Source organism: Gallus gallus, chromosome 2, assembly GCF_016699485.2.
Source record: "Gallus gallus isolate bGalGal1 chromosome 2, bGalGal1.mat.broiler.GRCg7b, whole genome shotgun sequence".
NCBI classification, from domain to species: domain Eukaryota; kingdom Metazoa; phylum Chordata; class Aves; order Galliformes; family Phasianidae; genus Gallus; species Gallus gallus.
In genome coordinates this window covers 3,492,741-3,508,533 of record NC_052533.1, presented here as the reverse complement: position 1 = coordinate 3,508,533, position 15,793 = coordinate 3,492,741, and positions in this window count along the sequence as shown.

Sequence of the window (15,793 nt, the reverse complement as noted above, 5' to 3'; positions counted from 1 at the left end):
TGACTGGATTAAGGAGGTTTAGGCTGGCAAAGTGAGGACCTTACATACAGCAAGAGGGTGCATTGAGTGTTTGGGCTACACTGCTCTCACCCTTTCCCAAATAAGCAATACGACTCATGTCCGAAGTCTGTTGCACAGGCAAGAACTGAATCCAGATCTTCTGGATCTTGAATTCCTGATGCCACATAGTCACGTGCCCATAGCCTCAAGCAGAGCAAAGCGCAAAGACTTTCTGAATGGCTGCAATTGGTCCACCTGCCTTTGTGGAGGAGCAGGAAGGATAAAGATCTGCACCAAACAGCTGGAGTTGCTCTTTCTGAACACTTGGGCTGACCCAAAGCCAGAAATAACTAAAAGCAAAACTAACATCTTAATGTCCTCTCTTGGGTACTGGGAGGATTCTCATTTAAAACAATAGCCCATGCTTTGCCAAAAATTAATAGTGTTTTGAATTAACTTGTAGTGACCAAAATCTACCAGCAGATAATATGGGTATGCAGTCAGCCTTTGATTATGCCACCATGCCATGAACCAGAACCACAAAATGCTTCATTTCCTAGATGTACCAAGTTGCAACCAGGCATGTATTTTTGAATGAAATTAAGGAGGAATAATTTCTTCCTTTTACCCTCTTTAGTCACCCAGCACAGTGCTTGCACCATGCCAGAGGATGAGGAGATGACAGCTGCAGCTGCATGGCCACAGGTACCTTGGCATCCATGACACTCATTAGGCTCTGAGGTGCCTTCTTTTCTGGGAGCACTCTGGGAGACTCTTTAGGTGTGTCCTACTTACTTACGTAGCTCCCTAATGCTGACCAATTTCAGCAAGGTCATAGATCACTGCAGTGGTGTAAGGACAGGCAGGAGCCCAGCATTACAGCTGAGTTATGACACCCCTCAGGTATGGTCAGAATGAACCCACTTCTGTGCTGTGAACTCACTTCACACATCAGTGTGGGTCTCTCTATACCCACTTGCATTGGTTCCTCTTTACACCTTCATCAGACCCACCCTAGCACTCTTCAGAGCTAATTGAGGGCAGAGCTTCTGCCCTCCACCAGAAATGTCAGCCACTTACTTCCCCAAATGCTTCCACTTTATTGGAAAGGGTTTGCTTTAGTCAATCCTATCTCCATTTTTTGAGGGAAAAGGAAGTCATGATTTTAGCTGGGAGAAAAAGCAAACGATGCCCAACATGCTATAGCTTATCCTAGTGTGTAAGTATATCCTCAAAGAAAATTAGAACCCATCAGGGTTTGAACCCCTTTTAGGGTTTTAATTAGGGGCAACCACTAGGCACATCTTTGAAATGTCAGGCAGTCAGGATGGGAATCTATTTCAATAGCATCTCTTTATTCCCACAAAACAAACTTATCCATAGATGTAATTATCCATCCATCTATACCTATCCATCCATCACTGTCACAGTAAATGTAGCACAAATGTGCACACTCAGACATGAAAAATTCAGTACCCTTCAATCATTTTCAACTTGTTCAACATGTTTATTCTCATGATCAATCATTTCCTATGTACACATTCACTAAATGATGCTTTGCAGCAATGATATGTTTCTTCAGTAGAACTCCTATTTATATTATTTACCTGGCAGTAAGCTCACCACAATCATTTGCAATGAAAAATGTTATTGAGATGGATGTCTATACAGATGGTAAGAATACTCCCAAATCATTGTAGTGCATACTCAGATCTTAAGACTCTTGGATGGGATGAAGACCCTCACACTCCAGGATATCTGACAGCTGTAATAGATGAGGTCAAGAGGAGAGCAAGGGGAATACAAGTTTTCTTCAGCTTGGTGGATGAAGTAGAAAAATTAGGATGGCAGGAAAAAGGGTTCCATCTTATCTTCACCCAAAATGCAATACTTTGGCAATTTTCCTAGTTTAAGGGCATTTAAGAAAGAATGTCCTGGAAAGAATACTGGAAAATGTATGAGGTAAGTCTGAAGCAAAGCATTTCACTTAACACTCAAGATAGTTAACGTTTCTCTTTATCTTCACGTTTCAAGAAGAAAAGGTCACACTACAGTTAACCATGAACATCTTTTACTTAAAATTTGATCAGACAAGTGCATTTTTTACCTTTTCTTAACATTTTAGTCTATTCAATCATTTAAAAAGCATTTTATCTTTTTCTTTTCTTTTCTTTTCTTTTCTTTTCTTTTCTTTTCTTTTCTTTTCTTTTCTTTTCTTTTCTTTTCTTTTCTTTTCTTTTCTTTTCTTTTCTTTTCTTTTCTTTTCTTTTCTTTTCTTTTCTTTTCTTTCATTCATTTTCAATAGCCATGTGGATTTGAATAAATTTAGAAACCATTTCTATTATTTTAAAAGCCTCTTCCTCGGTAGAGGTGTTATTCTCATAGAACCGTTCAGGTTTCAGCCAAAATACATACTTCCTCCACAGACAAATGATCTCCCCACTGTTCAGCACAGCTTCAGGCAAGTTATTTCCAGAACAGCTGGCCATTACTAGAGAGAGTGCTGAAAACTCTCATTGGAGATACACTAAACCCCTTGTTTTCACATCTACAGGCATTGTCTTTCTCTGCCTAAAAACTATAAGCACATTCAAATGTTTTTTTTTTTGGCCCATCTTTTAGCAGAAATGACTTTATGTATTCCATGGCAACTTCCATTGATATATGTAGTTTTACTATCCAAGCCATGCTGATTATTTATTATTCATTGTTCAGATTTATAATCGTGTTAATAGAATAAATATTTATTAAAAAGCCCCTGTTGTCTAGGACACAAGTAGTGTCTAGTAAAGAAAGAAGAAAACAGCTTGAGTGAAAGACCACCCTCTACCCTGAAAACTTGCCCTAATTGTGGTTGGATCCCATGTTCCTATCTCCTGATGGTGTGAAAAACATTATTACAACAGATTTATGTGGTGATTTGTAGTGAAAACAAAACTCTGGACTTCTTTGTAAGTGACAGTAGGGGAAAAAAAAAAAAAAAGACAAAATGAAGTAGAAAGTATCTCTCTTTTTGAAATCCCTAACACGTTTCCTTCTATTTTTATAGATGGATTTACTGGGAATTGTAAGGAGCTGATGTCCCATCGTGTCCATAGGACAGAAAATGTACTGCCACCAGAAAAGCTGTTACCCACAGCTCCTTGCAGGATGGGCAGAGGGCTAATGATCATGCTCAGGAACTCATACAGAATGAGTCTGTCCACTACCCATATCAGACTGATGCAGAGGCTGATGACCCTGAGAGTGCTGGAAAGTCCATCTGCTCAGCTGCCAAGGTTGACTTTCATTCACACTCAGTAGAAGTGTTCTGAACAAAGAAGCACATAACCGAACCAGAGACTGAGCATCACGATTCCAAAGGGAACATCCTCGCACATTGACCCACATCTGTCTTCAGGCTTGTTCACCTCTTTAGAATCATAGAATCATTAAAATTTGAAAAGACCTCTCAGATCCCCAAGCCCAAGCCCAACCCACCCCCACCATGCCCCCTAACCATGTCCCTCAGTGCCACATCTCCACATTCCTCGAACACCTCCAGTAACATCGACTCCACCACTTTCCTGGACAATTTATATTTCTTTAAAGTGAGTTTATGTTATGGGCCTGGTCTGACATTTCTTGGTGTTGGCAGAAAAGCTCTCAGTGACAACAGTCAACTCAGGCTGTAGGATGCTTATGCAATGCCCTGTATGTACTATCTGTGCTAATCTTGCAGATGAGTCAGCCCAACTGGGCTGCTGGAAATTACCAAGTAGGAAGTAGTGGTTTGTGCCTTTTAAGGGGCAAATCAGCCTTTGAGACCTCAAACTGCCATAAACTTGTCTGTGTCTTCTTTCTTTTGTCTAAAACCCTCTCTCTTGTGCTATGGTTCATTAAGAAAGGCCCAGTATTGCTCTCCTGAGTGTTTAATGTACTCAGAGGGAACTGGATCCAGATCTGTGCTCTCATAGCTGGCTGTCGTTGGAGTCACCATGACAGGTTGGGAAAGGAGCCCAGTGTGGAGAGGTCCTGGCCAAGCAGGGCAAGACATCTCCTGGGCTGTGCTATGCAGGAACTCAAGTCTTTTCAGAAGCACTTGTTTATTTCCCCTTAGCTCTGAGCCCTTTTGGCCTTTTGCTTTATTTTTATCCTTTCTCCATCTGGTGCCGGTCTTTTTGCTTACACCAAGCTGCCAGGAGGAGGGCCTGTCTCCAAACTACATTCTTGCCCAGGCACAAGTAATGAGCTGAGGTGCAGGAGTGCTAAAGGGATGGCAAATTTTGTGAAAGTCAAATGAATCAATCCAGAACCTGTGGGCTAAAGAAGAAAAAATAATTCTCTGTCCCAACTATAGTAATATCTCCATCTCTCCACCACTGCTGTAACTGCATCATCACCTCATCCTCTCCTTGCCCTACATCATGGTGGATACCACATCCCTGGAGACATTCAGTCAGGCTGGATGAGGCCCTGAGCACCTGATGGAGCTGCAGGTGTCCCTGCTCATTGCAGGGGAGTTGGACCAGATAGCCTTTAAGTGTCTCTTCCAACTCAAACTATTTTATGATTCTACGATTCTTTATTTTTCAAGATACTTCATTGTTCCTCTGAATCATCTAGCCTTGTCTTCCCACACATCACTAACACACTGCCTTGGGCCTGCTGCACACTGCTGGGCCTTTCTGCCCATCCCTCCCCTTCCCAATCCCTACACCTGGATCCAGCAGCTGGATAGTGGCTAAAGGAACAGGACAGATACTCAACAGAAAAGTGTTAGATGATCTGCTATTATGCAGCAGAACTTACACTTTCCTTCATAACACCAACTAAATTTGTATTAAACTACCAAGGGAAGCAAAATGTGTTTAGAGGAAAACCACAGGCAAGTTAAGACAGATGCACAAGGATGAATCCAGGCTTAAGTGACACTGAATACTTTCATTTACCCATCTTGATAGGTATGAAAGGTTGGTAGGAAGAGAAGTAATGACCTTAAGTTGCACCAGGGGAGGTTCAGATATTAGGAAACATTTCTTCTCCGAATGAGTAGCAATGCATTGGCACAGGCTGTCCAAGGAGGTGGTGGGGTCACCATCCCTGAAGGTGTTCCAGAACCATGGAGATGTGGCACTGAGGGATGTGGTCAGTGGGCATGGTGGGGATGGGTTGGAGTTGAACTTGGTGACTTTAGTGGTCTTTTCCAACCTTAATGATTTTGTGACCTAATAATGATGAAGACTCCAGATTTTTAAAGGTGGCCAATATACAGGCAAATGTAGGGTCACAGATGAGTTGCATGCAAATATCTGCACCACTGATCTGTTCTGTACTGACTGGCTCTGCCTGGCTGCTCAGGGAAGGGGGCACAACCCTCTGCAGTCCGTACCCCATCTCTGAGCATCTGTTTGACTGCAGGAAGTGGAGGAACATCTGCCAAAAGGCTTGAAGGCATTGCTTTAAGCCAGATCACTGCTAAGAAGCATTGTCGGAAGTTATTTCTTATGCAAATTCACTGAGAACAGTTGGAAAAGAAATATATACATGCATGTATTAAACAGAGGTAATTCAGGACAATATCCAGATCCAGTGCACTTTGAGTTGGGAACAAACTCAAATCTCAGTTGAGGCAGCCATGAAACACAGAGGTTATAACATGGATATGGGTTCAGCCATGGGAAAGCATCTAGAATTTATCCTGAGATATTTACCAGCTCACATCCCTGACTTATGAAATATTGCTTTGCACTTTAAGATTCAGTGAATCTTCTGAATTCTCCTTTTTGAACTTTTTGTGCATGTATACATTATTTACATTTTTCGGCTCAGACATTTTTGCCTTGAAACCACAAACATTCCACTCCTGTGGTATATGAGGTTGCAAGCCTTCAAATAGCCCTGGTTCACATCCTTCACTAGGTTCACCCATATTTGCATTCTGCTGATTGAGCCTTCATCTAAAATGCCACGTTTTCAGGGTTTTCCCACCAATATGGAGTAAGTCAGCTTCTTTTTCTTTCCTTTTTTTCCTGCTTCTTAATGAAGCACGATATTTTAAGTAGTCACAGGAATCCAGAAGCTGGAACCATTGGGGTAAAAAAGAGGCAGACTTGCAATAATAAATTGGCAGTTATGGAAAAGCAGGCCTGTGGTTTGCTATTTATACTTGCGTCTGATCTGTTTGGCTCTTGTCTGAACTAGATCATTGAGGGGATTGCTGTTTTATTTGTAATGCACCAAACATATCTTTGGTATGAAAATTATCATCGTACAGATGTGTTACTTGGGTTGCATCCTGCGCACACATACCTCATAGTAAATCAAAAACAGCTTCAAGAAATGAAGCAGATTTACATGGAAGCAAAATTAGAGACTATCTTCGTGCCCACTGTATATATTTCTATCAGACTCGGAGATATGTTTGACTTCCTATGATTGAACGCTGAGCTAATGTTGATACTAGCAGCCAATGCAGATGAAGTATTGCCAGAGCCGCTGTCAGCTCATGTTTAACCAAAGCTGATGGATTGTTCTTGGGGTGGGATTCAGCTCAGGTAATTTCTGTGTTTGAGTTATTCAAACCCAGACCCAGCAGAGGATCTGCACTCTGTGCAGTGATATGAAGCAAGGAACAGAAGTTTCCAGTTTAATTATTCTTCTCCCCTTTATCCTCCTGTCATTTCTTTTGATAAGCTGCAAAGTATGATCGGGCTCTCAGAATTTTAGCACCTTATCGTGAATGGGAACATGATAACAGTAAGAAAAAGTAAATAAAAATAGAAATGCATTGAATTCTATGTGCCCATTCCTCTGGAATTAAGAGCTTTTTGTTCAGAAGAGTGACAGGAAATCTGAAGGTGGAAGCCTTATGTTCACCAGTGAGATCTGGGGAGTTTTTACTTGTTTATTTTATTTTATTTTATTGCATTGCATTGCATTGCATTACATTTTTTTCAGTCAAGTGACTATGTGAAGAGCTCAATTTCTAAGATTAGCCAGAATACAATGTGACAGAAAATGGAAATATTTATACTCTCAAATCATCTTTGGAAATGCTTTTTTTTTTATTCCAGAAATTGGGGCAACTGTGATATTTTGAGAACTTTGTGTTATCATATGGAAAAGTGATCACTAAATAAAGTTTTTTTTTGTTTGTTTGTTTTCTCCCTGCTTTTATGGGAACATCAATTTTTATTCCAGTATTATGCACGCTCTTTTTAATTAAAATAGCTGTTATCTCCAATTCTGACAAGAAAAAATAGATCCCCTGCTCATTAGTCTTTCCATGTTTACAGAAAACACAGATAAAGAAAATTCTTCACCAACCCCTCGTGAACTTTGGATAGACTTAATGTAATGTGGAAGAATCCTCTATCTCTCCTTAGCTCACCAACAGTGTATTCAACTTACAAACATTCATATGACATGAACATTCATAGCTTGAGCAATATGTTTTACCAACCCAGTTTTCATAACTTTTGAGCTCTGTTCCCTTCTTTATCCCTCTGCTCCTTGCCACAGACTTCTTTTTGGGTTTATTTCAATGAGCAGCTACCCCCTGTGATCCTTGTAACCCTAAGCTTGGACATTTGAGAAAGCAGGTGGCTGAGGGACCCCAAGAAACAGAAGATGGGTTCAAAGTGAAAGCAGGGTGAGGCTCCCACTCCTTTGAAGACTTTTATTTTTTTTTAATTCTTTTCATGAGGGAAATGGCTCTAGGTTTGTCGTTTTCCACGAGCCTTCATCTTAGTGATCGACCATCTGCTTCTCCCATTGACCTGAGGCTCCACTAAGCTTTGCTTCTTCAAACATCAAACTGGATTAAGGAGTGGCTAATCCCTAGAGATCCAACAGCTTTGTGAACAGCAATAGGAGAACAGAAGCACCACCACATTATCTACACAGTGGGTCAGCTATTCAGCAGCTGAAGAAAAAAGGGACACGATGTCAACATCCCCTTGTAAACAGTTCGTTATGTTCTTTACATCTCAGTTTCCTTTTCCCACTGGCTTCTCCCAGACTAGCTAATTACTTTTATCACAGGCTAAGTATGCAGTCAAGGGGTTACAGTTGCCGTCAGTTGTGCTTTTTAAGCCTTTGCAGCTGACATGCCGTGTTTAGATTCAGGCCCGCTCACCCACATCCTTGGTGACGCATTGGAACAGGTTGTCCAAGGAGGCTGTGGATGTCCCATCCCTGGAGGCATTCAAGGCCAGGCTGGATGTGGCTCTGGGCAGCCTGGTCTGGTGGTTGGTGACCCTGCACATAGCAGGGAACAGGTTTCCAATGGAACAGGTATCCTCTACGACTTCCTTTCACTGGATTCCGGGGAATTTATGCTATGCTAAGTACTTCCTTGGTATAGAAAAGAAGGAATCCTGAGGGAGTGTGTTTTGTAAACAGGCTTTGCCTGTAGGAACAAAGTGAGCACATGAGCTCCATGATTTTCTGTGTGCAATAAACTTAGCACCTCTAAAATTCTTCCAAGTGCAAATATGTGTGTTTCTGGATGCTTGGGACTGTTTAAGATGACAATCTGAAAGGATGACTTTCTTTAAGTGAAACACACTACACAATAATAGCCCAGGGACATTTCATATGCAGCTGTTAACAGCAGGAAGCATAACAAATGAATACAATACCCCTGAACACTGTTTGCAGAGGGGAAGGAACAGAGTTCCCATATCCACTGCATTTTCTGGTCTGTAAGAGCATTTCCCACATGTCAGAACATACTGAAGGTATCCGTAGTTGCTAAGCTCCCTCCTTAGTTCACCTTAAAATAGGTACTTCTAGGAACTGATTCACCCCACAACAGAAGGCCAATCACGGTGAACCAAAACAGTTTTGGGCATTGATTATAGAATCATAGATAATCTCATAGACAATCCCAAATTGCAAGGGACCCATAAGGATCATCAAGTGCATCATTTACTGCTCTAAGAGACCTGCTTATCCAGGGCAACAAAGTCACTTTTGCAAGGAATTTTTCTGCACACGTTATTCTCTATTACACTTCCTAGAGGGAGATACCTCTCTCCATCATCTACTGACCCTGTCCACTTTTCAGTTATGAAAAATGTAACTGTTATTTTCCTGATTGCAGGGGGTAGGATTCATGTAATTCCCAAACTAAGCATTTAGTCTCTGCAGGTCATCTACGGTGCTTAGTAAGGCAGAATGCTCTCACCTGGATTAGACTCTTGAGTCAACACGTTGACTGATGCTAACTGTTTTCATGGATCCAAAATAAGAACAAGTTAGTGGTTGAAAATAAAATAAATAGAGTAAAAAATATTAAAGTTTCAATATAAGGCACCCATTCTAGGTCAGGAATCTCCTGAGTCAGAAATTTCTGGAATGTATTTTGAGGACGTAAACTTGTCTTTTAGAGAACACTCCATCCCAACCCATTGTTCCTACAATGTTTCTATTACTTTCTCATATATTGTAAGGAACAGCACATCTCATTTGAAGTCTTCTCTCTTCTACAGACCAGACACAATGCGGTTTCAAAGTTCCTATTTCTCCTTTATTTTTCCAACCACTGTCAGGTGAGATAAATCCTAACCCATTTGTTTAGGTAGCTGAAGATAGTGGCTATAGATCTCACCTTTCATGTCCCAGTTCCAGATATAACTAGCCTGTTTCATGCTTTTTTTTTCTCATAGAAAGAACTGATTGTGTTTTCTAAACCACGCGTGTTCTTCCTTTAGGTAATGTGGTCCTTTGGGTAATGTGATCCCTGTGCCCAGCACACTTGCTCCATGTGATGCTCTTGGAGATTCTCCTCCAGGAATACACAGAAGGGCTCCTTTGTTCTTTGAACTGTTCAGACCACTGCTTCAATGCACCATTTTTCACACAGCTTCTATCCTGGTGGACAGCAAAGGTTTTGCCATACTGACACAAGATGATCTCCATGGCATTTGATTAATCTGTGATAGCTTTTTTACCTCTGACGCAAAGGTGGGTACATGGTAGGGAAAACAGTGTTCCAGGGGGTCATGCTCAGGGTTGAACAACAATGAGAAATTTTATTATGTAGTTCTTGCAGGAGATAGTGATGACTTCCAGAGGGTCTTCATGCTTTTTGTTTCTGATTTTATCCCAGGAAAGCTAAAGCACACGATATCTCCCAGATTCCCTTCTTAACCACCAAGCCTCAGAGCCATGGGTTTGTACTCATAAGAATTCATTTCTGCCCATAATTTGACAGAATGTAGAAACTTTTTTTTTTTTTAAAATCAGAAATATTGATTTCTTTATATAAAACACTACGGTCTCTCCCAGTCTCAAGATGAAGATGCCTCATCCACCGGTCATCCAGCAGAGGCAACAAGCCTGCCACTCTCAGGCTCCCTGCAATATGTAGCTGTCACACTGCAACACAGCAATCTTTGTTCATTCTGAGCAATTTCTTTCACTCACCCAACAAAATCTCCTATATAAGTGGGATGGTGGGACATGCTGTTAAATGTTTATTACTGAAAATTTGAGGGAAACCACATGGATTTGCTAGAAAAGACTTACAAAAACAAGTTGCAATAAATACTTTATAGCATCTCCCCTAGCACCCAAACATAGACTTCCTTTTTGTTTATGAAACATGTGCACAAACTGATGGGCAGAATATGTCTCTCTGTCTATATGGCAAATATCCATTTCTAGCTCTGCTCATATCCACCAGATGAAGAATTTTCCTCTTACCAGAGCATATGAAAAATTAGCATTCAACACACAGCAGAGATCAGCACTGCATGGAGCACATTTGCAGCAGAAAGCAGAGGGAAACACTATGCTGCAAGTACAGATTCCTTGTATTTTATTTCACTTCTTTCTCCATCCACTTTGGGAACATTTACTTCTATTGGCTTACTGTTGTTATTATTATTATTGTATTTTTATGGTACTGTATCAATGGAAGCATTTTTTTCATATGGCCTGGTGCTATATAACCTTGAGATAGCTGACAGTTCCCAAGAAGAATGGAGAGAATCTGCAGTGTACAAATGACATAGTGACGAAGGGGTTAAAAGATACTTTCATCTACTCAGCATCCAATTCTGTTAGGCCAAATAGTCAGAAGGATAAACTGCAACAAGGGTGGATCAGTTTAGGCATCTGTACAAAAATGAACAACAAAATCCCCCAAAACTGTGTAATGTCTTAGGGACCTTCTATGCATTACCTGGGAAGACAGAGAATTTCCCATCCCTGCAGATTTTTGGCTTACCTCTGCTGGAAATGACAGACTCAGATCTTTCTTGGCGGAGGAGATGTGAGTGAGATATTTTCCCAAGATTTCAACCAACTCTGCAATTGCAGAGCAAGGGTTAGTTTTGCAAATACTTTGTTAATTCTGCATTTGCTTTTCTTGGCATTGGCAAGAAAATACAGCCTTGTTAGGATGAAGATTTATAAATAAGATTAGGATCAGGCCTAATGGAGCAAAAGGGGACTCTAGTAGCTTTGCTATTTGACAGGTCCCATGCAACTTTCTTCCATATGTCAAGTAATGACAACAAAGAGTTTCCTGTTGGAAGAACACTCTCAGGAAGTGCTGCTTGAAATAAACCTAAACAGAATAAATCGATTTTGTCATTCTTTGGGGGAAGGATGACGTCTTATAAACACTTTCTGATCACAGGCAATCACTTTCACTTCTGTGTTCACATGTGCAGCGATCGGCCTTTTACCTGATGTTAACCACCTCCTGTCCCCCTCTGTCTGTTGTCTGGAGGTCCTTCAATGGAGTTAGCTGCCTTCACAGTTTGCTAAAGGATCAGTTTTTATGGGTGTTACTTTGACCACATGGTTACCTGTCTTTGTGCTCAAGCAGATTAAATAGGGTCCACCTGCCCACATTCTGATCACCATGAGTGACGTGGTTGAGTGGGCACAGTGGTGATAGGTTGATGGCTGGACAAGATGATGCTAGAGGTCTTTTCCAACCTTAATGATTCTGTGATTCTATGATTTTGCTTGAGGTAAATAATGAATATCAACATTGTCCTGTCTGCTAGTGGGATGCAGGAATAACAAACTTCAGGATGGTAGATAGAGACAGACATCTGAAGGCAGGAATATTTTTCTTCAAATGAACAAGGTCTGGAAGAGATTGTCCAGTGAGAGCTGGTTTGTGCCCAGGACATAAGGGCTTTCTGGTGTCCCTTCTCTCTATCAATGGTGAATCCTCTCTGGCCATTTATGTAATGAAATATGAGCTGCGTGCACAAAAAATTGTTCAGTATAGGAAGGACTATGAGGAAATGTGATCTGACATGAGGCTGCAGCCCTTAGAGTATGGAAATATCTCAAATCCTTTTCAGAAAGGCAGAGTTGTGGGTCTTAAATGAAACAGCTGTCTACTTTTTGAGTTTGGCATTACACACGTATAAAAATTTCTTTGACTTCAGCAGATTCTGGTTTGGCTCATCTCAGAAACCACCAGTAAAACCACTTCAAGTTAGAGCTGGAAGAAGTCTTGAGGCTGTATGACATCCATAACCATGAATAACAGCAGAATGGGGCTGGCTCTAAGACAATCTTCCAAGATGACTGACTAGTGAAGGGGGTTGAAGAGCATTTCTCCAACTACCATTTTTTCTGGCTCATGAGCCTTGGCATGTTTTCATAACCTGCATAATCAGTAGCAACCCTGGTCAAGAAGGCTGTTCAACACAAAGAGTCATAACTCATTTGTATGAAAGCTTCCCAGGGAATGTGAACCACCATCAACTTACCTGCCTGAATAGCAGATATTATTCGCTGACACACCGGACTCTGTGATCTGCATCATGACCAAGGTGGTCAACAATAGGAAGAACCTGGCAGAGCCTTGACGCATATCACAAGTATGGATCACTACTCCATGTGTAATACCTATACAACATGCTAGAGGTCACCTTGAATATGGAGCCCATCTAGGTTTAACATGAGCCTGAGCTCCAGGATCAGATGACGGACAATCAATCCCACTGCATCTAAAACACTGCCTCTCAGCAGAGAAATATGCCTGGAATGCACTGTCATTGTATTACAGAGGGATGGGGTTTTGCTGCAGGGCATACAATAAACCCCTCAAGGATTTTGGCTGATTGACAGATCATGCCATAGAACTTTGCCACAGAACTTCGCTCGGATTTCTTTTGGTGTGGCTGCATTGAGACAATTGTAACTAAAGCCATCTGGCTCTAACTATATTTAGGGATATTTATTTGGGTTTTGCTCCTTCTTCTTCTTTTTTTTTTTTTTTTTTTTTCCCTTCTCTTTAATCCATATGGCTGTAAATGATTTCTAATCTTGCAAGAATAAGCAACCATCGATGTTTATTAGATAATAGGAACAAGAACAGAATGAAAAGGGGTGGCAAACCTAAATGAAGGGCTCAGTATACCAATGAACTGGCTATACACAATAGCGCTGTCAAGATTCATTTGCTGTAGGGCTGTGATTGGAAACCTAAGCAGCTAATTGTCTTGCCTATGTGAGAGAAAGAGTGTGATTAGCATTAATTCCTAGAGGGAATCCCAGTGTTCTGGCAGATCCTGAACAACCATGCAGTCCCAAAACAGGAACGATTACGTCTATACTCTTCCTAACAGCCATTTATTTAAACTCACCTTAAAGCTTTCCAGCAGACAAAAGTTTTCCATAACACTGATTCCAGCACACTGCATTCATCTTGACTCAGAGTTTTTCCAAATAAGCAGAAATATTGACTGTCCTGCAGTTTAAGCTCCTGGTTGTCACAGGCATTGAGTACTTCTGTATGCACTAAGGTATTTTTTGACGTGCTTAAAGGTTGTCAAGTTTTTGCATTGTCTTCCCCTACTTCACCCTTCTTTAGCCAAAACAACACCAATTCATTCATTCTGTCCTCATAGTTCATATTTCATGGACTTATGCTTCGTGGCAGCTTGTAGAGGAATCTCCCCTTCCTCTCCGCACACAGACAACAAACTTACTTCTGTGTCTCTGTCGGTTTGCCTACAGGATTTGATAGGCTTGTCTACAGGATTTGATAGGCTGCCATGTGGGTGAGGTGGATGTGCTGCACAACACGTGGCCCTCCTCACTTCACAAAAAGAGCAGCTCACCCCTTACCAACCAGTAATCATCAGATGATGATTTACACAACTGGAAGCCCCTTCCCTTCCTCCCTCCCTTTAAAGCAACTTCTGAGCTAGTGTAGCAACAGGTCAGGTGGTCGTATGGCTCCTATTACTCTAGGGTCTGAGCAGCACCCATCACTTCATCTAACATGTTGCAAGTGGTGTCCAGGGACTGATGTTTTGTGAAGCCATGCGCTTTGCAGCTGATGAACCAGAAGGGAAAATCTGGTAGACTCTGTGTTTTATGAGAATGGGTAGAACAATACTGTCATCAGATTGCACTTAATCTTTCCCTCTTGGCAGACCAGATGTGAACGAGGGTGACGTGCTGCTTTATTTCAGCCTGTGCAGTGCTGCTGTGAATATGACCATTCTTGCTGCGGTTGTCATTCAGCCTAACACAAGTGGGAAAAAAACTCAATGAGACTTGGAAAAGTCACCTGGCAGGCATTCCATGTGACTAGTTTATCCTTCTCACAACAGTTTTTCTCTGCTTTCTCTATGCTATCTGACTGGTTGTGTACAGGGAAGCATTCCCAGCTGACACTGACTAAACAAAGTACATAAAGCTCAGAGGCACATGTAGTTGTAGGCTGTTCTCTTTCTATACAGATCTTTCTACCTCCTGGGGGTAGAGAATGCAATACAGCAGTGTCCACTTCCATGCAGTACTCTGCATTCGTTTTGTTAGGTTTACCTTGCACTGTTAGGTGAATCTCAAAAAACAGTCATCATTACTTATTATCTTCTACTTATCCAGAAGAATGGTAGACATTCCTCTTCCATTCCTTCTGCACCAGGAATTTCAGGAAAACTGCCTCTATTCTGTGCTCCTGTCAGAAAACTGAAGCATAAACCCCTCTATTAAGCGAACAGCAAGACTGACAGACAAACTTCAAATTATTTTTTTTAAATGACAATATTATTAACACTTTTATATTGACTGAGGTGTTCAAGGCCAGGTTGGATGGGGCCCTGTTCTAGTATTAGATCTGGAGGTTGGTGGCCCTGCATGCAGGAGGGGGGCTGGAGCTTCATGATCCTTGAGGTCCCTTCCAACCCAAGCCATTCTATGATTCTATGATTCTGTGATTTGCACGAATTCATGTATATGTATGTTTATAAATGCAAATGTTTCCATGACATTTTGGATTTTGGAAATACTTTAAAACTGTCAAGCATATCTCTGGCTTATAAACGTTAACAAGTATGAATCACAGTCATTCTTTCCAAGAACCATCCTCTTATGTTTTAAGCACTGGAATAGGCTCCCCAGGGAGGTGGTTGAGTCACTATCCCTGAATGTGTTTAAAAACCATTTGGATGTAGTACTCAGGGACATGATTTAGTGGTGGGTTGTTAGAGTTAGGGTAGTATGGTTAGGTCATGGTTGGACTCGATGATCTTGAAGGTCTTTTCCAACCTGAGCAATTCTATTATTCTATGTTTATACGTTATTTCCTTGCATTATGCTGTAAACCTTAGATATGACTGGCTTGGGCTACTGGGGATCCAGTGTCTCTTACCCCATGAGCTGGAGTCTAAGACCTGCTGGAGTGCTCAGTCTTAGTATACACATCCCTTTGGTATTTTTGCAAGGGATACCCAACATATCCCAGCATATCTTCAACTGCTGTCAGGTGTTATCCACTGATTAAAAAAAAATGACATTTAGTAAGGCAGAAGACATTGTC